This window comes from Dermacentor albipictus, chromosome 4, assembly GCF_038994185.2.
Source record: "Dermacentor albipictus isolate Rhodes 1998 colony chromosome 4, USDA_Dalb.pri_finalv2, whole genome shotgun sequence".
NCBI classification, from domain to species: domain Eukaryota; kingdom Metazoa; phylum Arthropoda; class Arachnida; order Ixodida; family Ixodidae; genus Dermacentor; species Dermacentor albipictus.
In genome coordinates this window covers 47,988,916-48,016,854 of record NC_091824.1, presented here as the reverse complement: position 1 = coordinate 48,016,854, position 27,939 = coordinate 47,988,916, and the positions used below count along the sequence as shown (strand labels likewise).

At 47.3% G+C, this 27,939-nt stretch overlaps 1 protein-coding gene across 2 annotated transcripts in view; it reads right to left on the bottom strand.

Moving 5' to 3' along the window:
• Nucleotides 1-27,939, bottom strand: part of LOC135915395 (irregular chiasm C-roughest protein-like) — a 407,803-nt gene that overhangs the window by 255,572 nt on the left and 124,292 nt on the right. For both annotated transcript variants that reach the window (XM_065448440.2, XM_065448443.2), the window contains exon 3: nt 11,540-11,581. The gene's annotated coding sequence lies outside the window, so the exon portion shown is untranslated. The remainder of the gene's footprint in view (nt 1-11,539; nt 11,582-27,939) is intronic.

Below are 27,939 nucleotides of genomic sequence, written 5' to 3'. Positions count from 1 at the left end.
CGGAGGCTCGAGAAACCTGCGAGCCGGTTATGCGAGAAGAAAGCAAGGAGTGTGGGTGAGGGGCTGGTGAGAGAGGAGGAAAGTGGGGACGGTTGCACAGCAGCGCTGGAGGAGTGGGGGGAAGGAGGTCAGAAGACGTGGCGGCCGCGCAGGTCCCCTCCCATTTGCAATATTAATCACGCCGGCTAACTTCACAAAGAAACGCCCCGCACGAATAAAGCACCTACACGCACGCGTGCCGGAACAGCGGAGGGAAGCCATGATGACGTGGACGCAAACGACAACACTAACGCGAGCGCCTTCGGGGCTGGCATAGCGAAGAGGTCGTCGAGCCTTTTTGTCAAACGCGTCTGTCTCTGGGCGCAGCGGTATCGGACGCGCTCTACATCTCTCCCTTCTTCTTCTTCTTCTTCTTCTTAAGCGCGAGAGGAGAAAATGTGCTGTCGAAAGAAAGCTCATCAGCAGTTTCCCCCCTTTCGGTGGCGTGCTGCTCGATGCTGACTGAGTCGTTCGGCGCACTCGTTTCGACCCCTTAAGACTTGTATCTTCTTGTTCCTTTTATTTGCGGCATTCCCAGTTTCATTCTCGTTTAGCTTGATACCGCGAGTGGTCCCAACAAAGAAGCAGAGAGTAGAGCAGTAGCTCCTTTGCTCGAAATCTTGGCTCTCGCGTCTCGAACTATAGATGGAAAGAGTGAGCGAGTGACTGACTTCAAAAGCGTGTGAAAAATGAACGCCTCCTACCCCCCCTCCCCCCCCCCCCTCCGGAGCGGGGTGCGGAGGAAAAGCGATGCTTCGCGATCCTGTTGCAGTTGTGTTTTGACGCCGCTGATTAAACAAGGCTGCACGAAAATTTCACCGCGTTGTTTTTCGTATGGACGCATTTCCCTTTTTCGTGGCATATCGGAGACTGTATACTAGTAAGTTTCAGTTTGCAAGCGAAACCAAAGCACCATTTTTTCTTTCTTTCCTCTTTTTTCTTTTTTGTTCAGTGGGAGTTTTCTGTTGTCTACGGTCCTCGAAAAAAGCAAAAGCGAAAAGAGAGGAAGCAAGAAGAAAGTGTATCCACAGTATCTATTCATCGGGCAATGCCGTTGTGAATAAGCGCTGAAAGAGAAAACTGCCACTGCGATTCAGAACAGATGTGCCTTTGTCCGTGATTGCGCGCCTCGGCAACACTTGGAGCTCATTCTTTTCTCGCCGTAGTCGACCTCTCTAATGTGAATTTTTTTTAAAAAAGACCGCCTCTGCCCGAGATAAAGGTTCAACAAAAGAGATGCCGCCGGAAGAATCGATGTTTCAAAGCCGGCACCTCATTTACCATCCCCGAAGCGTCACACTAAATCCTGTCGCGCGTCGTCTTCGTGAAAAGGAAAAAGTTGTGGAAAAGAAAAAAACGGAGGCGATAATGCCAATACCACGATCGACGTCTGGTCGGCGAGGAAACAAAACTGCGCCTTCGGCTGAGCGCTGTCTCCGCGTTCCGTTTCCTAGCAGACGAATGCTGTCCTCGTACTTCTGGAACGCGCGAGCAAAGGAGTCTGCTGCAGCACCTGCCTCGCAGAAGGTATAGATAGAATCGTGGGGCTTGTAAAGATATCGGAAAATGAATTAAACTACGAAAAAGTTCCTTACTTATGAGGTGAGTACGTCGGTCTGCCACGAATGTATGTATGTATGTATGTATGTATGTATGTATGTATGTATGTATGTATGTATGTATGTATGTATGTATGTATGTATGTATGTATGTATGTATGTATGTATGTATGTATGTATGTATGTATGTATGTATGTATGTATGTATGTATGTATGTATGTATGTATGTATGTATGTATGTATGTATGTATGTATGTATGTACGTACGTACGTACGTACGTACGTACGTACGTACGTACGTACGTACGTATGTATGTATGTATGTATGTATGTATGTATGTATGTATGTATGTATGTATGTATGTATGTATGTATGTATGTATGTATGTATGTATGTATGTATGTATGTATGTATGTATGTATGTATGTATGTATGTATGCTGCCGAATCTTGCGAATCTTGCGAATCTATGAGCCTGACGTATATTTGCTTTATGCATGAATATATACACATACACACACACACACACACACACACACACACACACACACACACACACACACACACACACACACACACACATATATATATATATATATATATATGGCCAACAGCAGCCTCTTTCTGTGAACGATCTACTTTGTCCATGTAATCGCTTCTTGAGTGCACCTTACACTTAACTGCTTGCTATCCTCCACATAACCAGATTTATTAAATGTTGCGGTAGAGAGAGCGAGCTTGAACAGAGGAAAGAGGAGCTATTTCTGCTTCCATGCAGGGAACAACACGGCTCACCGCCTGCCTCTGCAATGTATCGAAAGCTATGGGTTGCGGCAGCCAACCATAAAGCAAAACCTTAAGTCAGTGACAGCCTCTGATCCCCCTTCGCACGACGCTGACCGGATGAAAAATTCACGGAAGGATTAATTGTCGAGAATAGCCGAGCTTTCCCCTTTTCACTCGAACATGAAACGTACTCTCACTACAGATGGGCTGATACGCGGCCCGCTTTTCCTGCGATGCACACCGCTGGTGAGGCGGAACAATGTAAAAACAATCTATCGAATCCTAAACGTTTGCTTCGCCGCAATTTGTATCATCACGCGGCAAAGCCACATTTACAGTATGTAAAGAAGGTTGTTATTGAGGGCAGGGTGAGGTAGGGAAATTATGTTGTTATTGAATACCCGTAGCGCTATAAGAAACGATAAAGTTCCAGTCCTTTATTTGCCACAGTCATCACGTGTATGCCTTAGGGAATATATGCGCCGATGACGTTTGTGCTGTGAATTGACGCATATATGAGTGCAGTTGCTGCAAAAAGTGCCACGTTTTGTCGATCAGTTGCTTCGATTTTAAGTTATTCCTCAAAAATTATATAAAGATTTGCTTTACTCAGAAAAAGTTGATTGAATCTCGCTGGCACTTTATTATACACAAGTCGTGCGGCGGGATGTCTGGGCACGCAGTTGATAAATTTCACAAAACGAAACATTCGGATAGCAAGAGAGACAGCGAGCATTTGCAATGACGACCGCTATGTGGTTTGCAAAACATGAGATTTCGCGGTCGTGAAAACGGAATTTTTGGGGCAAAACAGGTGCGACTCTGTTATTTTTTTCCCCCTCACTTTTCACTCAAACAGGCACTCAGCGTGAGTGATTTCGTGTGGACTCTCCTTGAATCGAAAGCGGGAGCTCGGTCGGCAGCGCAGGTATTAGGAACCTCTCAGCAACCGCTTCTTCTTTTGAAAATTCCTCGAAGAGTAGGCTACCAACCAAGGAAGGAAACGTGGCCCATTTACGAATTCAGTACGAGCGTAGTAGCATCTCCGCCGTGTTCTCCAAGAAAAACAAGTCGCATTTTTCCGCACAAATGCCTATTCTTCTTTCTCTTGCTATGTTCAGAACAGAGATTCAATAAGTAGAGCCAATTTGACGACGCGCATATGACAAAAAAAAAACAAAAAAAACGTAATCTTTCAGTAATAGCGAATTCACGCAGCTCTCCGTTGTTCGCGTCACCTTACAGTCCCTTCTTCATGCGTTTCACAACCTAGAGAAATTTAACGCATGTAGCGGCTTAGCGTATACATTCTTTTGTTCTTTTCCTTTTCCCTCTACCCACTTCAGCCAATGCGAGTAGCACAAGTCTGCGTGCGCAATCGGCCAGTAATCATACATACTCAGATGGGGACGTAGCGTAACGGAGGTAAGTCCCGGACGAAGAAAATAAGGTACAACAAAAAGGGCGCCCACGACTCTTATTTTCCCGTAGCGGAGGAAGGAGCGAGTCTGAGAATACTCTCTGGCTGCCTCCATCGATATTTCTGAAGAGAAACAGAGGTACTCGGTGCGCCTTTCTCGCGTTTATTTATTTATTCCTGCCATTTCTTCCTTTGTTTCATTGTTTGTTCCTTTCTTTATTTTATTTTTTTTCTTCTTTATTATGTTTTGTTGAGCTAGTTATATTGTATTCGTCACAAGATAAAGCTAAAATAAAGGTTTAACATTTAAGATGACATTTCAGAAGGGAAATCTAAAAATGTGCGCAGCTGTGTTGCAAGTGCGTTTCAGCTTAACCTTGCTTTCAGCAGAGGCTCACTGGGGCAAGGTGACGCAATATGATTGCGACATTGTGACTCGCATCGTACGAAGAACGTAGGTGGATATGGTTCAAGGCGACATGGGACACTCGCAATGTCATTTCAGTCGCATGACAACAGAGGCGAGACATTTCCATTTTTAATGCAAAAGCATTATATGCCCCCTTACGCGAAAATCCGTCAACGTGATCCAGAGAGGGTACTGAAAATGGCCCACGCCGAAAAAAAAAGTAAAGCTAGATCACAAGATGCTCGGTTTGAGGTCACATTCGTCAGGGAGGTTCCTGTGAGCAAAGTAAATTGATACCTTTAAAAAAATATTCTTGGTGGGAATCGAACCCGGGCCTCTGGGATGAGAGACCCGACTCCGCAGCGGCTCCGCGGTTCTGGCTGACTAAACGTGTGCCTATTAAGTGCGTCATTGTACACGTCACGTCACGTCACATGCGGGCAAACGAGCCCGTTGAGACGCTCGGCGCGCTTTCATTCGGCCTTGCCGAGGCTCAGTTACAATGCAGGCGAGCGCTTGCGTTGACAAGGAATGCGCGGGGAAAAAAAATGGCCAAAGGGACTGTAATGTTTTCTTCGTTTAACACGCGTAATTCACTGATTCTTTCTGGACTTCTTGACATTTCTGCTGTCCATTCGTGAGTGTATTTATTGCATGACAGTTGAGGACTCTTTGCAATATGACGAACGAAAACAAAAAGTAAATTACAGGTGAGGTTTAGGCATGTGGGCTTCTTTTACAGAGGCAGCAAAAGAAGAGACACATAAATAGCAATCATCGGTATTTCTAGCCAATATATGTCCCAGAAAGCTATAGAAATGCGCAAATGCAGGTGAGCAACAGCAATCGCGAACGTAACTAGGCGGGGACAATTATTAAAGCTATCCAGGTAGATATTTGTAATTGCGCGGTCGACACGCAGGTGTTAGAAATAACGCGCCTCCGGTGACTGCATGTCAGCTATCGCAACTAGAATAGGGTTACTAAAGTGTACTAAAGTGTAAAGTGATTAGGAATAGGGTTACTAAAGTGTACTAAAGTGTAAAGTGAATAGGGTTACAAAAGCGACTCTTAAAGAAATTATAATTAAATTAAGTGAATAAATGAGCCACCACTCGCGAAATTAGTGTCCCGTCTATCGCGTCTGTTCTCGCTCTACTGAGACTGAAAGGAAGCAATTACTGACGAGCGACAGTCTTGCAGTGTAATGTCAGGGAAATAGTTATTCGAGCGGCGCTTTTAACTATACTGCCAGCAAAAGACGGAGTCACGTGCATTCACTTGGTGCGGACTGTATGTTATCGAACGTTTCTTTCTCTTTGCGAGATTCAGAGGCAAATTGAAACGTAGTGGGCTCCTCTCCGAAAAAGAATGCAGGAACACTTTCACCAGCAACGCACGCTCGCTGTTCGCGAGAAGGCGAACAAATAGGAGCGCGAGTGATTGCGCATGCGCGAAGCGAGGAAGCTATTGTCTCGTTAAAGTCTACCCCGCGATGAGGACAAAAAAATGGGAGTGAGACGAAGGCGACTCTCGAGGCAAAACGACGAGATCTACAAAAAGAAAAGGGGGGGGGGGGCGAGAGAAAGAAAAGAATTTCTCATTCGTTCTCGCTCAATACCCAATTTATACGGGAATCTGCCCTTTTTCCATCTTTGGTTCTAATTAGAGAAACCTTGCTTGAGCGAGAAAACAATCTTGTTTCAGGGTGAATTACAAGTAGTCCAGCCTCTTTCCTTTTTTCATACCCGCTCTCACAGAGAAAGGAAGCTGCCGGTTCTAATTACGAGATTAATCTCAGCCCACATATTACGCACTCAGTAGGAACCACGATGAAGGGGACACCAAGGCACCGGACTCTTGGGGAAATGAGCTCTGCATACGGCGCACTGGAAACGGGAGCCGACGTCGTAGCAGCCTTAATGCTTTGCGAAGCGTGCTCAAATGTGCTCGCGCAATTGATCAGCATGAAGCAAACGCCTTCTTTGTTTTGTTTTTTTACTTTTCGAAACTTTTTTATGCATTGCGGTTAGAAGCCCGGACCACCATATTGCCGAGCCGAAGGTACAGCTCAGACATGCCGCACAATCTGTGCGTATATGGCCCCGATATGCTGAGCGCTTCTGCGACGACGGTCTCGGATTGTTCAAAATAGGAGATTCCAGTGTATGCTGACTAAAGTTCATACAAGCTGCAGACACGGCAATTTGCACGATCATCACTAATATCATAAATAATTAACCAGTGAGCATTAGCCCACGTTTAAGTAATCACGTAATCAGCTCCAAATTGACGTCGGTCGTTGTTCCCAAAGCATAACTTACTCTAGGAAATTTCGTGCCTAGCCTCAGTTTCAAGAAGTATACGTACCCAAAATGGGCCGTGAAATTCACGGCTGTTACAGTTACTGTTCCATAGTGCATTTTGCTATCTTTTTTAAGGACCTTGCTCCTTCTTGTCCCTGTGATGGTTCGCAAAAAAAAAAATACTTTTTTTTTGTGTGCGGTTAACCCTCCTGCCTTTCCCGTCCACCCGCCCGCCCGCCCAGCTGTTCAATCGCCCATCAATCCATCCGTCCTTCATGCGAATTGTGCGATCGCCTTTGAGTGTTGTATCGCGTAATATCGCGTTACCGCATGAATTTCCTTAATTTTTTTCTCTCCTCTTCTTCTTCTTTCTCCTTTTATTCCCTTAACCCCTTTCCCCAGCACAGGGTAGCCAGCCGGTACTTACACTGGCTAACCTTCCTGTCTTTCCTCCTCTTTGTCTCTCTCTCTGTCTGTACCTCCGTCCATATGTCCGTTTTTAGTGCAAATCCCAGAGGCAATGCTGGGTAAAGTTATCTTCAGTCTTCATGGTGCAGCTGATGGCGACGACGTGGTGGTTTGACGACTGCTTGGCGTTGACGATTACGGCCGCCATCTTAACGACAAGGATGGAGCGCGCACAGCAAACTCAGTTTCGAGCTTCCAATCGTGTCGCGGTAAGAGGGAGACTATATACACTGTTTCTTTTTTAAAGAACGTTTCCTTTAAGAATGCGTCGCAAAATAAGCAACATCACTCCTCTCCTTCAAATGGAACAGCGCGCGCGCAACGAGTCTATCGAAGCGCGATACGGCAACCCCCCCCCCCCACCCACCCTCCAAAACAGCCCAACAACCCAAACAGTCGCAGCAAGAAAGGCCACGAAGCTCGCAGACGGGCGTCGTACAGGGAAGAGCGAAGCCGTCAAAATGCGGCGCCCTATAGTTGCGCTTCGACGCAATGCGGGCGCGTTCAGCGGGAAAATGCGTAAAGAGCTTCACGGCGAAGCTGCGTTTGGTTCGTTGCTCGCGCAAATGCAGCGCCCGCAGCAACCTTATAGCGTGCGCGACGGTGCACGGCTTGGCAACCGGAAATGCACTCTTTTTATTATTATTATTATTCCACAAGCCACGTACGTCGTCTCAAGTCGCACGCCGACGTTTCTGGCCGCTAAGAAGGATTTGCTGCCATTCGCGCGCGCTCTGCAGCCTGTTTACTCGGCGCACGCCGCGTTTTACGCAGGAAGCCCTTTAGGGGACTTCCGCAAATCGTTACTACAAACGGTCCCGAAAATGGAGCGCCGCATTCTGCCTCTAGAGAAGGAAAGAAAGAAAGAAAGAAGGAAAGAAAGAAAGAAGGAAAGAAAGAAAGTTGCGGTGTTTCTGTAGAGAAAGGGGGAGGAGCAAGTTATAGATGAAATTTGCGCCGAACAAGCGACCAGGAGCTGTCACGAGCGAATTCTTCCTACTTTTTTCGTCAGTCGGGACAAAACGCTTGTTGTTCCGAACGCGTGCGGGCAACGGACAATGCGATCTCTCGCATGTTACGTTTCCGGAAGTTGACATCCCGCGAGTGAGGCTCTGGAGCCGCAGCTCCAATGGCTTCGCTCAAAGAAAACGTGGAAAATCAGAGCGGATTGGCAAAGCCGGTGCCGCAAATGGGGTGTGCTCCCTATGGCGGTTCCTTGCGCTGACGGCCAGGAAATCAAACGTGGGACGTGTCGCTAGCACAACGAAAACTTTCGAGGAGTCCTACCTGAACATTTAAAGAGACTGTTCGGCGATTTCGAACCCTTTGAAGCAGGTGACAGTTGTGGAGGAACAAGGCTTTCAGTTTTGCTGTACTCAGGCCTTTACTGTAACATAAAACGAAACAAACTGAAATAAAGAAATAATGAGCGGGAAGGAGAGCGAGATGTATGACGTTACGCGTGCATGTCAGTCACTCAATGTTTCAGGTGCTGCGTCACGCTGCGCTTTCGCTCTCGCATTTTTACATGTGTTCTCGAAAACTTCACGTCTCCTAACTACTGTAATCGCAAACTTCCTCATGATGATGATGATGTAGCCTTGCCCTTTAGAGAACAGGCTAGTGTTATGCAACTCCAGTCTAAAAGTAATAATCTAGTAAAAAGAAGGTGAGGCAAGCATAAAGGAACCAAACACATATTTCTACGCTCGCTGCACTGGAATAAGTAATGGTAAACATAAAGAAACTCCACCGACAGTGCGGCCTTTCGACTGATATAAGCACTGGTCTTCAACAACGCTCATCAGGGATTCTTTTACACGACGATAAAATGCTGGAGACGCGCAACTACACTTCAGTGCATTCCAGGAGAGGCTCAAGAGCACCTGATAACAAAATTTACTCTCACGAATTTCCGTCAAGTTTAGGCGCGTCCTTGACGCTCGAAAAAGAAAAAAATATTACGCTGTTTTAGCGGCAGGTATATGGGACTGACATTACGTGTCAGAGTGTTTGTGGTATCGCCGCGCAATGTATTGTGGCCGGTAAGTTTGGTTCCGCACTCTTTTCTCCGTTTTCTATATTTCCAAGTCAACTAACTTAAGACGAGCTCAGTGATTCGGGTGCTTCTTTATTTATTTTTTGTCGCCTACGCCACGCAACGAGTCACTCGATAAGCCTCTCAACGCTTCTCCAGCGATAAGTAGCAGCAAGCATGCCGAACGAACGAACTCGCCACTTGGACGTCCCGAAGAAGCGAACTCACGCAGGGCGGGCTTTTCGCCACTTCCCGTTTACTTCCTTCTCGTCCGGTCGACGGGAGGAAGCAGGAAGCTTCCGTTGGACACAGTCCCTCTATTCCCACTCCGCGCATCCTTTTTTGCCTTTTCCCCCCATTTCTTCTTTTCTTTCAGCGCTCCAACGTCCCCATTTTCCTGCCCCGGCTCTAACTGTTTCTCAGACGGCGTTACTTTTCCTGCCGCTTCATCTTTTTCCGCTTCTCGAAAAATTGTGGCGACGTAGCCAGAAGGCTCGAACCAAAGAAATAAAACAAACACAACGAGGGCGACACAACCTTAAATCTTCTTTTTCCTACTCGTTTCTATTGCGAACCGAATCTGAACTTTGAGAGAGGCAGGGAAGGAGATCCGACCGGGAGGAAAACAAGGCGCGAACACGAAAGGACAGCAACACAGCGACAGGCCCTGGCCACGGACCGCGGCTACAACGTCGCAGCGCCCTGCTCCGGCTCGCCTCAAGGAGCGCCAAAGGGAGTCCCATTAAAAGCCCTGTCACTCCCGACGCGCGTGCCAGAAACAGGGCTCGCCTCGCTCTCAATGGCCACCGCAACAACGGCATCAACTGGCGCCAGAAGCCGAGGCTGATGTGAGGAAGCATCGGCGGCAAGAGCAGCAGCGGAACTGAGCCGAGATTCTTTCGCCGTTACGGGGGAAGGACGCTGGCCGGCGTAGTGGCAGCAGTTTAGAGGAACAAGGGTCGCCGCGGAGATCGGCGGCCCGAAGACAGGGCTTGTTACGTTTCGCTGAACCCGACCACGTCGCCCATTACAGCGGGAGAGAATAGCGCTAGCGCGTGGGACTCGTCAGGGTTGTTTCTCTCGGGCGCAGCGAGTCGTCGCCTCCGGTCTTACTGCGACGCTGCGTGAAGTCGCAGTAGGACCGCGGAAGAGTGCCTCGACTCGTCTCGGCTCGTCTCGACTGATGTCAGCGCCGACGACTTTACGTTCGCTCCCGAACTATATAAAGTGACACTAAAGGAGGAGTGGCGAGTAAAGCCACACTAATAAATTATCTCTCTGTAATTTCATAAAGACCACTCTCACTGAGAAAGGCCAGCTTATTTAAGCCAGAGAGAACGCAAAAATGAAATACGGGTGGCGACGCTCCATCGAGGTTCGCGCACCACTTCATCGCGACGTCACAGATTGTGACAGCACCTGCCAGTGTCTATCTGATCGTTGATCGGTAAATTAGGTCCACATTGCATTCCAAAGAAACCTAACAGTCAAAGTATCAATGCCTTATAGCTCTGTTCTGTTATACCTGTTGTTATAACAAAACTGTTGTAAATGTTATAACTCTGCTGTTCTCAAGTTGCTTTCTGGCGGCGTCTTCGGCCATCCGGACGGCCCAGAGCTGCTCCTCTGGGTCTAAGCTGAGCAGCAATGTCTCCCACTGCTCGGCCGTACTAATGATGCGTGTGTTAGTGCGGGAGGTGTTGGTGGGTGAGGCTTTGGGGCATTGCCAAATAATATGATTGAGGTCGGCGCGGGCTTTGCACGCTTTGCAGAGTGGTAAAGCAAGAACTGGCCGCCGTCTGAGGAAGGGGGGGATTGGGGGTTAGTCTCCCGACCCTCGCCACCCCTTAACCCCATCAAGGACACAATAAAGTTTTATCTCTCTCTCTCAAGTTGCTCACATACTGCAATTTGCATTCCAATCTATGACGTCAGACCCTTCCGCATCACAAGAGTAGCCAGCCGCAGGTGTCCTCTTTCTTTTCCCTCCCTATCTCATCTGAGATGATCAGCGGTAGTCGAACAAGAGATGTCTCCGTAGCCAGCGTTTCGACAAGAGTTTGATTCCAGAGAGATCTATGGTTCGACCATTGTCAATCGTTTCAAGACTCCGTCTGCTTGTAAACGTCTGCTTGTTTGAATCTCTTCTGAGGGCCCCCATGCTTTCATAATTCAGGGCTGGTAAATGCATGACGTAAATTTGTCAATGTATGACATCACCGCATAGACGAAGCAGCAGTGTTCAAAGAATGTGAGCCGGTAGTCCCATTGTGTTGTTAATCGGGTGCTTTGTGCGGAGAATGGTTTGAGAGAACCTCTTTCAGGAGGACGTCAAAGTATGACTGCAGAGTAGCGCTGCTTGTCTCAATGTCTTTGTCCCTACAGACATGTGCTACATTAAAGTGAAACGACGGAGCTCAAACCTCTTCGCAGATTCACACATTCCAGTTCTGCATTACTGAATGATTACCTTGGCTGAAAAAAAGCATATTGAATGTAGGTATTGTACTCACCACAGACAGCAACCGTCACAGTAAGTCCCAAGAAGAGCGAATCTGAAAAACAAAAACAAACATTGGTTTTGACATAGTCAGGACAAACACCCCTCCCCTCCATATACCCCGCAAGCGTCCCCCTATACAATTTTACCCTGGCAGTGCACGCCATGGTCTATCTATCTATCTATCTATCTATCTATCTATCTATCTATCTATCTATCTATCTATCTATCTATCTATCTATCTATCTATCTATCTATCTATCTATCTATCTATCTATCTATCCGTCCATCTATCTATCTATCTATCCGTCCATCTATCTATCTATCTATCTATCTATCTATCTATCTATCTATCTATCTATCTATCTATCTATCTATCTATCTATCTATCTATCTATCTATCTATCTATCTATCTATCTATCTATCTATCTATCTATCTATCTATCTATCTATCCGCCCATCTATCTATCTATCTATCTATCTATCCCTCTATCTATCTATCTATCTATCTATCTATCTATCTATCTATCTATCTATCTATCTATCTATCTATCTATCTATCTATCTATCTATCTGTCTATCCGTCCGTCCGTCCGTCCGTCCGTCCGTTCGTTCGTTCGTTCGTTCGTTCGTTCGTTCGTTCGTTCGTTCGTTCGTTCGTCCGTTCGTCCGTCCGTTCGTCCGTCCGTCCGTCCGTCCGTCCGTCCGTCCGTTCGTTCGTTCGTTCGTTCGTTCGTTCGTTCGTTCGTTCGTTCGTTCGTTCGTTCGTTCGTTCGTTCGTTCGTTCGTTCGTTCGTTCGTTCGTTCGTTCGTTCGTCTGTCAGTCCGTCCATTTGTTTGTTTGTTTGTTTGTTTGTTACATCAGTCGGCGGTCGGTCGGCCCGTCCGTCCTCTTCAACGCCGGTAGGTCCGACAGCGCTTGGACACTGAAGACCACCACATTTTACCCGTTTCCCAGTATGAGTCTAATGAAGAGCCGGAGCGTAGGGGGGCGAGGGAAAAAAGACGCAGCCGAACCACTGAAAAATAAAGCTTCAATAAGTCACGCGGCACGCACTCCCTCTTTCTGAGGCAAACCACGCTGCGCACTGCCGACGACGCGGCCAGCGAAAAACGCGCTCGACGGAGCGCACCGTCTATAGATGCGCATGAAACAATGAAGGAAGTCGTGCCAGCTTCGGCCATGGCCCGGAGATGAGGGAACAGGGGCGGCGCCGAAACAACCCAACCGTGCTTCCTGACACGCAATCTCGGCGCAGAAAAAGCGCAGATTCCAAAGCGGCGAGCCGCGGGCCCGTCGTCCCGAAAGACAAAGCGGAGAAAAATTCGCCCCTGTTCCTCCCCCCCCTCCCCATTCTCCCTCACTTTTGCTTCTTTTGCTTCTTCATGTCTCCGTCATAAATCAGGAAACGATGACGCGTGGTCGAAGAAACTCCCGCTTTGGTTCCCCGAGCTCTACTGCCCCGGGCATCCCTAAAACCATTTTACCCGCTGTTCGTTCGCGAATTTTTACATTTTTTTTCCATTCCTTACTTCTTTTCCTTCTTTCTCTTTTTATCAGAAAGTTGGCGAAATATTCGGCGGTGGCAGTGGTGGCGGGGACGACCGATCCTCTCTATATGGAAACAAGCTTTCCGCCAGCTGGACACACCCGAAGCGAGCCAAGATTGAGAAAGAATGGCGTATCGAAAGGAAACACAGGCGAAAAAAAAAGTAATGAAATAAAGCTTGGGTGCTCACGGGCCTCGCGTGAATCACATTGTCCTCCGCACAAGGTGTTGCGAGCGACCAAAAAGGACGACGTGCGTTTCTCTCGGCCGCAGCCCATTATTGTTCGGCGACGCCGGTGGCATCCCGCGTTTCGTTTCTTTGTTCCCGTTTTATCCCTATAAGGAACCCGGCAAGCATGACGTAGTTTGTGGTGAACGAACGGCGTTTGATAGAAGGCACAGCCTTGCAATGCTTATGCGGCTGTTGGCATATAGACAGGCGTGTACATGCCGCAGATAAAGAAGTGTCCACGAATGGGGAGGTTCGAAACAGGGCTCCCTCTGTCGAAGGCTTGGCACGCCAGACAAGAAATATTAGTTTTCATTTACAAGCATCTCAGGTAACGTAAGGTATACATACCATTAACTCAAGCAAATAGGCTCCGGGAACGGCTCGGACCTCCGCGACAAACGCTCGTGCGTCCCCCCCCCCCTTCCCCCTTCGATGAATATTCGCCCGATCCGCAAAGAAGACGGCCCCGTAGCAGCGCGCTCACTCTACCAACGTTCAGTCGTACAAATGAGAGACCAGCGTACAACGTGCTTCATCGCTTTGCGCGTAGCGCTTCGCGCAACTGCAGCGTTATGCGGGCAACGAAACGAGCAACGCGTAAGCATTCAGACCCGAGCTGAAGCCTCGGAACTTCATCGCCGGGGACACTCTTCTTTACCGAGCTCTACCTAATGCTCGCAAACTTTGCCAGTCACACTTTCGTTCGGCGGAAACAAACAAACAAACAAACAAACAAAAACATGCCTTGCTCACACCAAGCCGGAGAAGGACACGCATGCCTGCCGTACTGCTTGAAGGAAGGGGTTCGCACCGTCCGGCGAATAATTAATGACGACCGTTTTCACGACCAAAGTGCATCAACCGAGCCGGGCAGAGTTCTCTCTTTAATTTTTTTTTCTCTCGGTCTTGCCTTCCCAGATCTGCGTAGCGTATTTCCTTCGTACCCACCCTACGGCACACACGGGAACGGATGCTGCACGAGGCCGGCGTAGGGAGAGGGCTGCGAGAGGGGAGGGGAGAAGAGAAAAGGAAAAGCCGTGCGAAGGCCACAAATAGCCGCTGGAGCAATGAAAACGAGCATTACTGCGCGCGAAAATGTCCGTCATAATGACCGCTGCCCGAATGAATGAATAAATAAGGACTAGAACGACGTGTTGAGCAGTACTCGGTGGCCGCGCATGGGCCCAGAGACGCCCGAGTTATACTTCCCGAGCGGCACCTCCTCGGTAAAGAAAGAAACAGAAACGGAAGGAAGTCTACAAGATGGAACCGAGATTTTCGCGTTGCTGGTTTACTTCTAAGCGTCGAGCTCGACGATCTGGTCGTAATGTAACGCCGCCCGTGTAGTTGAAAAAAAAAAAGAGAGGAACGAAAGTTGTGTCCGTAAGTCGTTTCGGAGCGGCGCTAACTCAATTTCTCGCGTCTTTTATAATCACACGCTTTACTGCCCGACCACAAACTAGATGAAAGTGGCACGAAAGAACTAGGTGAGGCTGCCGTAAAAAATGCAAGCTCGCGTAATCCGCCGGAAGTTGCTGCAAGCTCAAAACCTACGCGTAGTGTTTGACGTACGTAGGGAAGGAGTGCGGAAGAGGGCGTTGGTTTTAAATAAGCGGTTTAATCTGACATCACAGAAAAGTTTCAAGAAGAAAAAGAAAACACGAAAGGAATGTGTAGAACACGAACTGAAATAAACGATTGACTCGTCAGGCACACCAACCTCGCGCTATCGAGGTATTGCGTTTCGTCGTTCGCCTCAAACGGCTTACGCGCACGGGTATCACTGAACACAGGGTTCTGTGCGAGCAGCTTCTATTTTTCCCGCTTAAAGTGAGTAACATTTGAATCGTCACATTTGGTGCCCATATTTCGCAGGATGTATAAAACACCCTTGTACGAAAATGCTGGCTGCCGCCTCTATACGTCGGCGGGAAACACCCGACGACTGACCCACATTTATGAAGACCGCAGGTATGGATGGCGGCTGTGACTGTATAGCTTACGTAAGCCAACCTCTTCGAGACGGAGAGAACTGCGACAGACTCGAGCCCATTTTTCGGTGAAAAAAGTGCTTGGACCGCGGTCAAATTTGCGCCTCCTGATGACACATCGAGGCGTGTATAGCCGCTGTTTCTGATGTCCACTGACCCCAATGACCTCTTGCGTGGACCTGATGTACATCACCGGATGTGTGCGCAGCTGTTGCTCCATGTCTCCCTTCTTCCCACCCTCTATTTCCTTTGTTTTCTTGTTTTTACCATTTACCTTCTTTCTTCTGCGTAGGGTAGCGAACCGCACGTGCGTTTTGGTTGACTCCTGTGCCCTCATATCCATTTTCAGAAATAAATAAAAAATACGTAGATTTTGGACTGAACTACTGACAGGTTTTAACATTTTCGTGAAAAAACCTACCTTTCTTGCACCGCACTGTTTTTCTGCGCTCTTCTATCTATGTCCGATTTCGTTCGTAGATGCAACCTCACCCCCCCCCCCCTCCTCCTGTCCACCATTTTCAAGGAGAACCCAAATGTATATGTATTTCTACATATGCCTACATACTCTGCGGCTTCCACAAGCGTTAAGTGGTGGACGAAATAATGAAACGGTGCGCGATTCGCTTTGTGACAGCCAACCTGCGCGCTTGCGTCATCCATCTATGCAACAACAACGAGCACCGTTGTCCTCATCCCGCCTACGAATATGTGATGCTGCACGCGCCATCACATACAAAGTAAATCAATCAATCAATCAATCAATCAATCAATCAATCAATCAATCAATCAATCAATCAATCAATCAATCAATCAATCTTTATTCATTTATCCAGATAATGTGGATGGTCTTCAGGGCTAAAAGCCACTCTGGCAGCCTGACTGGGTCGCTGGAGACCGTTGCATTGGCAGCATGTCATGCAAATTCTTAATGTAACCGTTAATGAAGACACTGCCATTGGCGGCCAACCGTGTAGCGACGCTATCATGATAATAAGCATTTTCAAGTGCTAATCATATTCCTCATTGATATACCACGGCTATTCATTGATAGGCCAAGGCTATTAGACAAAAGAAGGCGCAGCCACGAAGCTTGCTTCTACAGGCTCATCCAGAGGGAGTCCCCAGGCAAAATCAGGGAGACGCGCAATCTGTCAGCCACTCGAGGCGTTAAAAGTGGCCGGATTGTTATTTGGTTAGAGGGGGGGGGGGGGGGGGGGAAGGCGCATTAATATGCGCTCCGGGTTGCGCATTCCTACAGAGCGGGGCCAACCACGCACGGCTCGCCTTCCCCGCCTTCAACCTCGGCGTCTGTCGCCGAGAGGCCAAAATTAAATTATTTAACCCAACCTGCACAGCGCCGCCGGAGAAAGCAAACACGCCTGGAAGACGACGAACAGAAGACCTTGGCGCTATTCCAGCGACAAAATTAATAATTTTGCCATCACCGCGCGTCCGAGTGACATGACGCTTGGCATGCTTCCTTCTCCTCCGGCGAAAGGTAACGTCAGGCGATGCATAATTAAACGCACCGCGCTCGGCGCGCACGGTTGCTGCGCTGCCGGCGTTACGCGGCAGAAGTGTCCCCGCCGCCCTGCATAGCGCGGGGGACACGATTTTTTTTTTAATGTGACCGAGGAACGCGCCGTCCAACGCAGAACGGCGAGGCGGAGATTCACTCAGGCCTGCCTGCCCCGTGGCCCTTAATGACGTCACCTGAAGGAATGTGCGGCCATTATAAATATTAGGCTGCAAGTGCGAGGGCGAAGGTCGTGTGTCCAGCAGAGGAACGCGGAATTATGTAGACGCACACAAGCTCGAAGAAACGTAGCCAAAGCTGCTTGGGAACCGCCAGACCGAGATGCACGGTAACGGTTAACTGTGCGCGCTGCAACTGCACTGTACTGCTACACTATTTAAATGATTAGATCTGGCGTTTTATACGCGCCAGAACCACGGCCTCGTAATGAGACACGCCGTAATGGAGACGCCGTAATGGAGATTGATTTTGACCGCACGGGATACGTTAACGTGCACCCAAGTATAAGTGCACGACTTGCGTTTCGCCCCCATCAAAATGCGGCCGCCGCGACTGGGATCAAACCCGTGAGTTCAGTAGCTCAACGCCATAGTGACTAAGTTACCGCGGCGTGTTACCATACTATACTATTCCATACTATACTATACTACACTATATTAGTGGCAACTATATGTCCACGTATGATGTCACACCATACATGTGGAACACGTCAGGTTTCAGGTACGCCAATCTGCACCACGCGGACCTATCCCTCCGACTCCATATTTCATCTGAACTACACAGAACCATGACAACATATATATATATATATATATATATATATATATATATATATATATATATATATATATATATATATATACCGCGCGTGTGTGTGTAAGAAACGTGAAGAGACGTCTTAAACTGCTATTGCTACAAACGTTAGATTAGATAAGCTCATGACAAACTACGGCTTTGAGAGATCGCGCTGTCAAACCACCTGGTCGCCCCATTAAAAGGTATTGCCTGGCGTGTGATGATCCAACAAAACCACAACCTTTGCAGAAGATCGAAATCTCATTATAGGCTACCTTTAGTGATTTTTTAGTTCGTTTTAGATTTGATCGACGTCAGGCTCTTTTGGATCAAATGTAACCTAAAAGCTCCCCGCAAAGCAGCCATTAGTGAAGTTTGTACGCGCACTAAAAGAACAATTTATCTTGGAAGGACAAAAAAAAAAATCAATCGCGGGTGATTTCAACGCAGCTGGCAAGAATCCATAACCTGGGACCGCCATCGAGGGGTTTAGGATATAGTTTGGAAGAAAGTAAACCATGCAAGTGCATAAACTAGAAGAACAAAATGAGAGATCCGCAGAAAACGCTCACCAACGTGGCAAGCACCGTTTGTCGTCAACATTAAAGTTCATAGCTAGGAGGTGTTAATCTCCATCAACGCTGTGTATGACCAGTCGCGGGCCCAGACAGAGAACCGTCGGAGCGCCCAATGTAGGTATATACTTGTATTATTTGCACGTTCGCGGGGGTAAAAAAACGGCCGTGACATGCTGGGCAGTATGCCCGGCTGCAAAATGCAAGACTGCTGGTTTCATCACAGGTTTAGATGTCTTTGTACATCACGTCGTTCCTTGCTTGAATCAAAGCGTGACGGACGAACGCACGAACACTATGGACTCATTCCCCATCACATACTTGCTGTTCGTTGTGGAAGAAGTACATAAGCGAGCATTGAAGTAGTCACATGAAACAATGGAGATTCAACAACTGCGAAGAACGAAAATTTAATACCTGTAGAGGGGAAAAGTTCTGGCAGTTACTGCTTATGAAAGGATAAATGGCGGCCCCTTTCGCTATACTTCACGCTTCAGACACTTGTCCTGAGGGGAACCTTAACTACATCGTAACGGCTAAACGCCACGGTGTCGAAACTAGTCGTAAAGGTTATCGACTTTGAATAACACTCCAGCTCCCCCTCTTTGTTGTTGTTTTTTACCACTATTCGCGTTCACACTGATCTCTTGCTTGTCGGCGGGAAAAGGTGTAGCGCCGCTCTCAAAACGCTTTCAGCAGGTGTTATATACCTTCTCGAGAACGATAGGTTTTTTTTTTAGCACTGCGTTCGACATTTCGCCCTTTATAAGCAAGCAAGAGCAAAAAACAGAAAGAAAAAACAAGAAAGAATGGAAAAGCGCACACGCGAGAGAGAGAGAGAGAGAGAGAGAGAGAGAGAGAAAATATCGGCCGCGATCTCCGCCAACGGTGGCATTTTCCCATTTCGCCATCGAGGTGGCACTTTTTGAGGTCGCACATAAATACGCGTCTTCCTGCCGCGACGTTCATTTCTCCATCGCCGACAGCCGCGGCGTTTCACCTCCGCCGGTGACGCGGAGGAAGCGAGCTGTCCGATCGTCTCCGGAGAACAAAAGAACGGCCACGTCTTCGCTTTTTATCAACTCCTTTTGTCTTTCATTCGTGCGTTCGTGGGGTGTCACTCTCCGCTTTCCCTTTGCAATTCAAATCGTTGTCTTTGGTGGCGACGCTCCAAGCTACGAAAGAGAAGACGTACGGGAGAACAGTAGCGGCGGATCCTTCGATGGCCGACCGCTCTGGCGAGTAAAACGAAAACGTGAGGAAGATTCCTTTTGACAACTGTTCTTCCCTCCCCCCTCTCCCCCACCCTATCCCCCTTCCACATCTGTTCAAACGATTTCCTTTCCATCTAGACTTCTGCTCCGACGTCAGAGATTATATTTTATTAGCTTCGAGGGCGATGCTATTCTGTCGATTCTCGTGCCCTGTCTTGTTAAGAACGCCGCTTTTGTTGTCGAGCGATTCGCGGGTCTGATTGTTTTCTGCGACCTGCTCGGGAGGCCCTTGCGGGTCCAGCTTTTGACTCGTATGAATATTTCAAAGCCGTTGTCGGGCTGGCGAACAGTCCTCGATAAGAAAGTTGGCGAAAAGCGTTTTCGCTTTTTTGTTCAACGAGGACTCCGTATATATAATTAAAGTTTGAGCCCGCGGCGGTTAAAGAAGCACTAAATAGATACAGTAAGTTAGTTTACATAAGTAGACTATATTTATCGAAAATTAGGTGTAAAGACGCAGAATAAGAAATAAAAAACTAATCTACGATCGTTAATCCGCGCTCTAAGCAAACGCGACCATTATCACCCCATGTCTTAGAGAAAGGTCGTGTCGGGCTTACCGGACCGGAACTGATTCCTGTTTTACGCCGCTGCCCCAGCGCCTATTAGTTCACCTATTTTTCTTTTCAGGTCACTACATGTTTTTTTTTAATCTTTTCATTGCTGCCTTGAACACAAGTTCATCACATGTTCGTTCTGTGCCAAACTCAAGCGCGTAAGGGAGGAAAAAAAAAGGAATGAAGCCGAACACGATGCAATCAAGGAAGCATCTTCATAGACTATGCCTTGTTCAATCAACGTCAAGAGGCGAACGTGTTCGAAACATTTCCGAGTAGCAGGCGCTGTCGAAGCCAGAGGCTTCCGCTTCTCACACTCCGTTTACATTTACTTGAAGCTCTAATGCAAATAGCTTGACGTACTCCCATGGTTTGCTATATTTGGAGATTTTGTATGGCTCGGCGGGTAAAGAACGACAGAACCAGCGCGAGAGAGAGAAAAAAAATAAGAGAGAAAGCGTAAAAGAAATCAGGAAGAATAAAAAAAAATTGGATAAACGTGACGTCGAAGCGACGTATAGTACAGAAGAAACCGAACACCCCTGTTCTCTCTCTCTCTCTCACCGCTCTCTATACACTTTACTTGTTTCTTCCTCTCCCGTCGTTACAGTCCTTGCTCATTTCAGGTGGAGATACAGTAAGCACGTTGCCGAAGCACCGAACAAGAAAGACCAGACGCGTGAAAAACCTCGATAAGTTAGGAGAAAATGTGGGATAGAAGTAAAGAGCGAAAGGGGGAGAGGCGAGACTCTCTCGCTGCAGGGCGGTCTCGATATAGCTCGGCGGATTTTGTGTGTGTTCGTGCGCACGCGCGCGTGCGCCCGGCAGAGATGAAGCTCGCAGCGGACGGCAGCCGTGGCATGTTCTCTCTTCATCTGGCGGCGCCGGCCATGCGCGGGATCGAGACGTGAGGGAATTCCTGACAGAGTGCAGGGAGGCTCGATTACCCCCTTCCGCTGGCGCTCTCGCAGGCACAGCGGCCCCGGCGAGCGGGCCCAGCCAGCCACCTATGGCGATGTCGGGAATTAAAAGAAAAGAAAGCGCTTTTTCTCCGCGCCGCCGCACAGGCTCGCGATCGTACCACCACGGAGAGTCAACCCCTGGGGCTAACCCTCCCCCCTCCACCCCCCCCCCCCCCTGGTATGGTCTTCGCTCGTGGCCCTGGCTCCTACTACGCAGCCCACCACTGTGCAGCCCAGAGCGAGACCGTTTTCCAGCACGCTCGCTCGAGTCCCGGGATGCCCACGCCGTCGCGTATGTGGCTGGTGGAAGTAGAGAGGCGAGGTGGGGAGTCTCGCGGAGAGGGCGTTGTTGCGGCCTTGCGCGTCCCGCGGCATTCGGGTTAGCGGAGGAGTTAGCGCGGTCCTCCGTAATAACCGAGTCGCTTAACAGCGCGGCGCGCTCGGACGCAACGTGTAGCTGTTGAGCCGGCGGCGAACCAGCCACGCGAGACGGAGTCATGGACTGGGCTCGGGAGCAAGAAAAATAAAGAAAATGTCCCGAAGGCTGACTGTCGACCCGTTTGTCTCGGATTCCTCCGCGCGTCTCTGGCTGCGCAGGCTTGTGGCGCGAGCGCGGAGGCGTGCGAGCGCACACGCGAGCGTGCCGTGTCAAAATCAGATACGTCGGTGACACCAGTCGCGACGTCGCGGGTGTCACGTCATACCGCACCGCACTATTAATAAGCTCCGCTACGGCTTTCTTTTCGTTCGGTTCACTTCACGTCGTTTTCTGTTTTTTCTTTTCGTAGTTAAGGCAAACTGAACGCACGAACCCTGTTTTGTACGGGAGACGAAGTGCGGAAGCTAGGCTCTTTAGCTGGAGGTTGGTCTGCGGTTTTTATGCCTTGCTTTCCCTTTCACCTAGTGTACAGTAAACGGAGCTATTATAGATTAACTACCCTGTTTTTCGTTTTATCTACGTTTTATTTGCAATAGCAGGCTGTGTTTGTGAAACCTCTTGTCTGAAGCCTCTTGGAGTCATACATGCATCCAAGATGTATAACCAGGCAGAGTGATAAGTGCTCGCACTCGTTCCTGTAATTTTGTCAGAATCTTCTTGTGAGCCATACATCTAATCATGCACAAAAGGAACACAAGATGGGAAGGGGGGGGGGGACGGGGGAGACGCAAAAGTGGGCATAGCAGTCTCGACGGCAAGAGTAGACATTCGTCAAACGCATGCTAGATGGCGCCACAAAACCGTGCTGCAGCATACTTACATACTTACATACTTACATACATACATACATACTACATACATACTTACATACTTTTTATTTATTTGCTAACGCAAGCTCGTCACTGTGTACATGAAGCGGCAGTTTATGAGCAAGAGCACGTATGTCAACGGCGCCGTGTGCAACAAAGCTGTAGGTGCTAGCTACAGCAAGGCTTTTCGGTCACAGTTTTATGCAAACGAACTTTAGCTTCGATATCTTTCAGGAATTTCGACAAATGCACTATACTCCTGCACTAACCAGAAACAATAATCTCAATGACATTCTTTATATTGCTGAATTTTGTGGCATGTTTTGTGTATGTGGTGTACCTGTGTCGTGCACTGCGCCTATCATTATTCATCACACCCATCTGGAGTAGCATATGCTAGGCACGCCGCCAGGTGAACCTCTCCAAGGATTCATTAGAGACCGTCTACCTCGCTAATGAGCAACGGCTTACTCCTCCTGATCACATCTTGTTTCAAACGTTGGCCAAACCGACTAAAGCGAAGCAAGAATGCACAACTCTAGGCGATAAGTCAGTGGCGCCTTCGTAAAAGCTATAAGCGCTGCTATCAAAAACGCCTGCCTGTCAACGCAGCATGCATAATTTACGCTGACGCAAAGGAGTTTATTACTGAACTGCACCAGAGCGTTAAGAAAGAAAGAAAGAAAGAAAGAAAGAAAGAAAGAAAGAAAGAAAGAAAGAAAGAAAGAAAGAAAGACACCAGTCGAAAGAAGAAAGAAAGAAAGAAAGAAAGAAAGAAAGAAAGAAAGAAAGAAAGAAAGAAAGAAAGAAAGAAAGAAAGAAAGAAAGAAAGAAAGAAAGAAAGAAAGAAAGAAAGAAAGAAAGAAACGCAACTTAAGCAGTCGTAACCGACGTGCGCTGCGGGCTTCGGCGGAAACGCCATCGACGACTTATCTGCTCAGTGTCACCGTTCGGAGAAAACCGTCAGAATTTTAAGCAAACCAGGGGCTTGTGTCACAACGTTCGTGGAAGTCGATTCTAGGTGATCCTGTTCTAGCCACCCTGCGACGACCGCCATCCTCGGACTAGGTCGTTTTTCTCCCCAGAAAACTCGGCAAGGGCATAAAGGCACGTGTCTACCTCGCAAAGCTTCGCGACAGGAAGACAGAACCAAGGAAAGAGGGACGCCAGTTCCCGTGCCGTGAAGTCTAAGGCAGTAAGGAATTTCAGACGCCCGACTGCCCGCTTTGAGCAACCGGGTAATCCTGAAACGTGTCGACATATTCGAATTGCGATAAAGGCCGCTTATAAACCTTGATAAAAAAAAGAAAGGAAGAAGACAGGAAGGACGAAACGGGAGGCAGTAAGGCGCAAGCTAAGACCCTTGCGCTGAAGCGGTTGACGTGCATTCCTTATATACGAGCGAAGAAAGCGCCTTCGTCTTCTGACAACTCTTCCAGAGTGATATGGGCCTATGAAAAATAAAGTTTCGGGAGCGAAATTTCTTTTTTGTTATTAGAAAGGTTTGTGCCAGGGTGAGTGTTGTTGCCAGGGTGAGTGGGTCAATGTTGTTCTCGTTACGATTCTATGAGATTCACGGTTTACTTACTTCGCACTTTGTTGGTAAAGCCCTTCGAGCCAAATTTTGTGATTATGTGCTAATCATTATTGGCGAATGTTGAGAAATAATCATCATCTGCCGCAAGAAGGAGAGCAACGACAACCCCAAAACAGCAGTTTAATCATAGTACAATTTTCAGAAAGCACGTAAAGACTGAAGACATAAAGACGGTGTTCCATGCAGACGTCACATAGGTGCCTTTATTGGTGTTGAGCTACAGGTAATCCCTCCTTTTTTTTCATTTACATCGTCTATGTTTATCGGATACGTAACATGCCAGATGTTCGAAGCCTCCCTGTCGGTGCCGTAACAAGCGGCATTTGTTGTAACAATTCGTTACATTTCTTTGCATTATTTCTTTTTCCTCGCGATCGGTCGCGTCGACAGTCCGATACCGGTGAAAACGGCGAAGGAAAGCTAAAGGAATCTAAAGAACGACACAGATCGTCACCAAACAACGACACGGCGATATCCACTCACCACGGGCACAAAGGGGGCCCGAGCGATCAGAAGCAGCGGGGACAACAGTCGGCATAGCAAAGTGGGCCGCACAGCGAGCAGGGACCAACGCGGCGGCGCTAAGCGAAGCCCCTCGTGCGACGAGACGCCACCGACCGCGCCAGCCGTCGCCACAGCCGAAGGACGACGGTGCGCGAGCCGAATGCGATGCTCGGACCGCGGGCGCGGCGCGCAAAGCTGATCGAACCCAGGGCTAAGCTCATTCAGACGGGCGACAGACGACATAGATCGAGGAGCTTCTCTGCTTGACCGGGGCCGTGTTGTATTACACCGAGCGGGGCTGCTTAGCGCCCGATGCGCCGCAGCGGCAGGGCGCGTCCCCCTCCCCCCCTCTAAGCCACTCTCGCGTCCCCTCCTCCTCCCTCCTCCCCCTACCCGCCGCTCCCGACCCGCCTGCAGCCTCCCCGGCGCCCGTCGCGCGGCTTATCGCAAACAAGGCGCCTGAAAACACGGGCCATGTATCGCCGGCGCGCGCGACTGAGCGCTTGGCTCGTCGCTTGCACACCGGGGGCAAGGACCCGTGCTGGAATGGACCAACCGCCTGGACACACTGAAACCTTCTTTTTTTCTTTCCTTCCTCGTAAACTTTAGGCAGCGTGTTTCGCCAACGGTGTGCCCTTACAAAAAAAATTGTTGAAATGTTATTGAAATATCATTGGTCAACGTCAACAAATGACCTTGAAAGATTATTGGCAAATTGTTGAAACGTCATTGAGGAAATTGTTGACAAGTGTTGATAATTGGCCCGCGACATTTTGTCGAAACATCATTGTGGCCTCTCAATTTGAAAGATCGTTGGCATATCGTTGAAACTATGGTGTATTTCACTCTTGAAAGCCCATTGAAGCAGTGTTGAAGATGTGTTATTTGTCAATGTTGAAAGCCCATTGAGGTATTGTTGAAATGTGTTGTTTGTCAATGTTGAAAGCCCATTGAAGCATTGTTGAAGGTCAAAATTGAAAGCCCATTGAGGTATTGTTGACATTTGTTGTTTGTCAATGTTGACAGCCCATTGAAGCATTGTTGCAGATGTGTTGAGCCCCAAAATTGAAAGCCCATTGAGGTATTGTTGAAATGTGTTGTTTGTCAATGTTGACAGCCCATTGAAGCATTGTTGCAGATGTGTTGAGCCTCAAAATTGAAAGCCCATGGAGGTATTGTTGAAATGTGTAGTTCGTCAATATTGAAAGCCCATGGAAGCATTGTTGCAGATCTGTTGAACATCAACACAAATTACATTGAAAGCCCTTTATGCCCCACTGGGTATTTGGCAGTTTAAACCTGCACTTACCTTAAAATACTGCTGAGCTATGTTGCATATAATTACCTTTGATGTCACGGTGGTATGTCTGCTGTGAGAGGATAAGGATAAAATTTAAATACAGGCATTTTGTACCGCAGACCTCTGTCACCCTGGGCTCAAAAGCATGCTCCTAGATTGCCTGTAATAAACCATACTGTAAAACTGCTAGCAGTACTGTTATGCCACTTTTTTCAGTTGTCAGAGTGAATGGTCCTCCAAAAAATCAAGAGTGCTGAACTGATGCAGACAAAAACCATTTTTCTAGGTGAACTGTTTATTTGTAAACATCTGTGTAAATGTACAACCATTTGTAGTTTGAGATCAGAAACTTCTTAAAAACTATCACACAGTACAAACTTCCTGCAGCTTGACACCATAACAAAATTGAGTACTGAAGATGTAGTCAGTGTGGCTCTCAAGTAAAACACATTTCCCAAAAGAAATAAATTTAAAAAAATAAATGCCTAAATAAATAAATGTACAAGCAGACTGACATGACTGTAAATAAGAACACTCAAAAAAGGTACTTGTTTTCTCTATTAGGTAGCCAGTGGTACTATAACCATGGCACAATTTGCTTGTGCCCACAGCACTCAACTGAGACCTGATATGCAGGGTGGTTATCTTTAAGTTTCATGGAACTTATTGAAGACTGACTGTTGCAGCTAACATAATTCTAGATACAGAGTGCCAAACATTACTTGCATGAGAAACAAGACACCATAGTCAGCTGATTAACAAAAACTCAGTTCCTAATAAAGTTTTTACGAATTGTAGCCGGTAATTTTACAAGGTGTATGCACTTAGAATGAATTTCCAGAATGACACTAGTAACGAGACACATGCCATCAAACTGGCTGTAGAAATGCACTGCTATGCATCGAAGCACAAAAGTAACCGGAATGCCCATGTATTTCTCTCACATTTATGGAAAAATATCGCAACTGGTGTCATCCTGGAAATTAATTTCAAGTGAATGTCTTGCAAACTCACTGGCTACAATTTGCAAACTGAAATATGTGCTGTGATGTTAGAAGTGAATTAATAAATTTATGACAATCAGTTTAATGTTTCCATTTCTTGTGCTAGTAATGTCCACCTCTGAATAATCCAGCTCAAGAACAAGAATTATGCTACCTGGCAGACAACTTAAATATCTGTAAAACTGAAAAAGGATCACTGTACAATCCTTATTGGTTGGTTGAATGGCGTGTGCCAATTTCAGTAAACTTTACATACTTTTGAAACATGGCAATCACAATAAGTGATGCCTATGGGAGCAGTTTATTATGCTGCATTGCTGTTGCATGATCCAGTTGTGTTTTCTTCCATGATAACGTTCCTGCGCAGGTAATTCCATATCAAGCGACTTATTCATATTAACTGCTTCAGATTTTCATATGAAACAAAGACAGCTATTAGTGATGTGCTGGAATACAGCAAAGTTACTCCTTGTGCGAGTTCCATTTCAATTTTATTCGCTGCCACAAAAAATAACGAAAGAATTCAGAAGATATGGTTTTATGCAAACATGAAAGGCACATCATTGCCATTACTGGAGATGTTTCGTTGCATATTAAATTTAAGCCGACTTATACCTATTAATTTTACTCATGTATTTTAGATAGCAATAAACCATTTTTACAAAGTTATGTAAAATGCCGTTCTTACTGAACTCTGGAAATGGCACAGATGCACTTGCAGGTATGCAATTCCATGCCGAATCGACAAGCATTTTTTTGACACCGCACATATATCTGAAACATTGCCATATGTTTACTAGAGTTTAAAGCTCGTTACCCACTTTTATTTATTTTTGCCAGATATTTTGTAGCATTTTAGGTGAGTTTAGTTTTCCTGTTCAGCTGAGCTTGAGGCATCAAATGTCCTCTAGCTTTTCATTTTTTCAAATGCTTCAAATACTTTTTTTCAAATGCACATTGTATTGATCGAGGCCTTCAAATGGTGTGCGTGGAAATACGGTGAAGTGATGCAACTGCCAAAATAGCCAATTTTTCAAATATTTGAATACTTCAATTGCTTTTGGCACCGGCAAAAATGAGTCAAATTGCAATCCGTTAGTTTTTTTTTCGTAAGAAAAAATTCACAGGACCGAAATTAAATACAGAATGGTAGCCCAGGTGACATAGTATAGCAGAAAAATATATGAAGCTCTGAAGGTTCAGCTGATCGCCTGTAAAAAAAAAATTCTAATCTTTTGCAAGAAGCTTCATGTTCAAGGAAAAAACAGCCTTCGTAGTTGGCG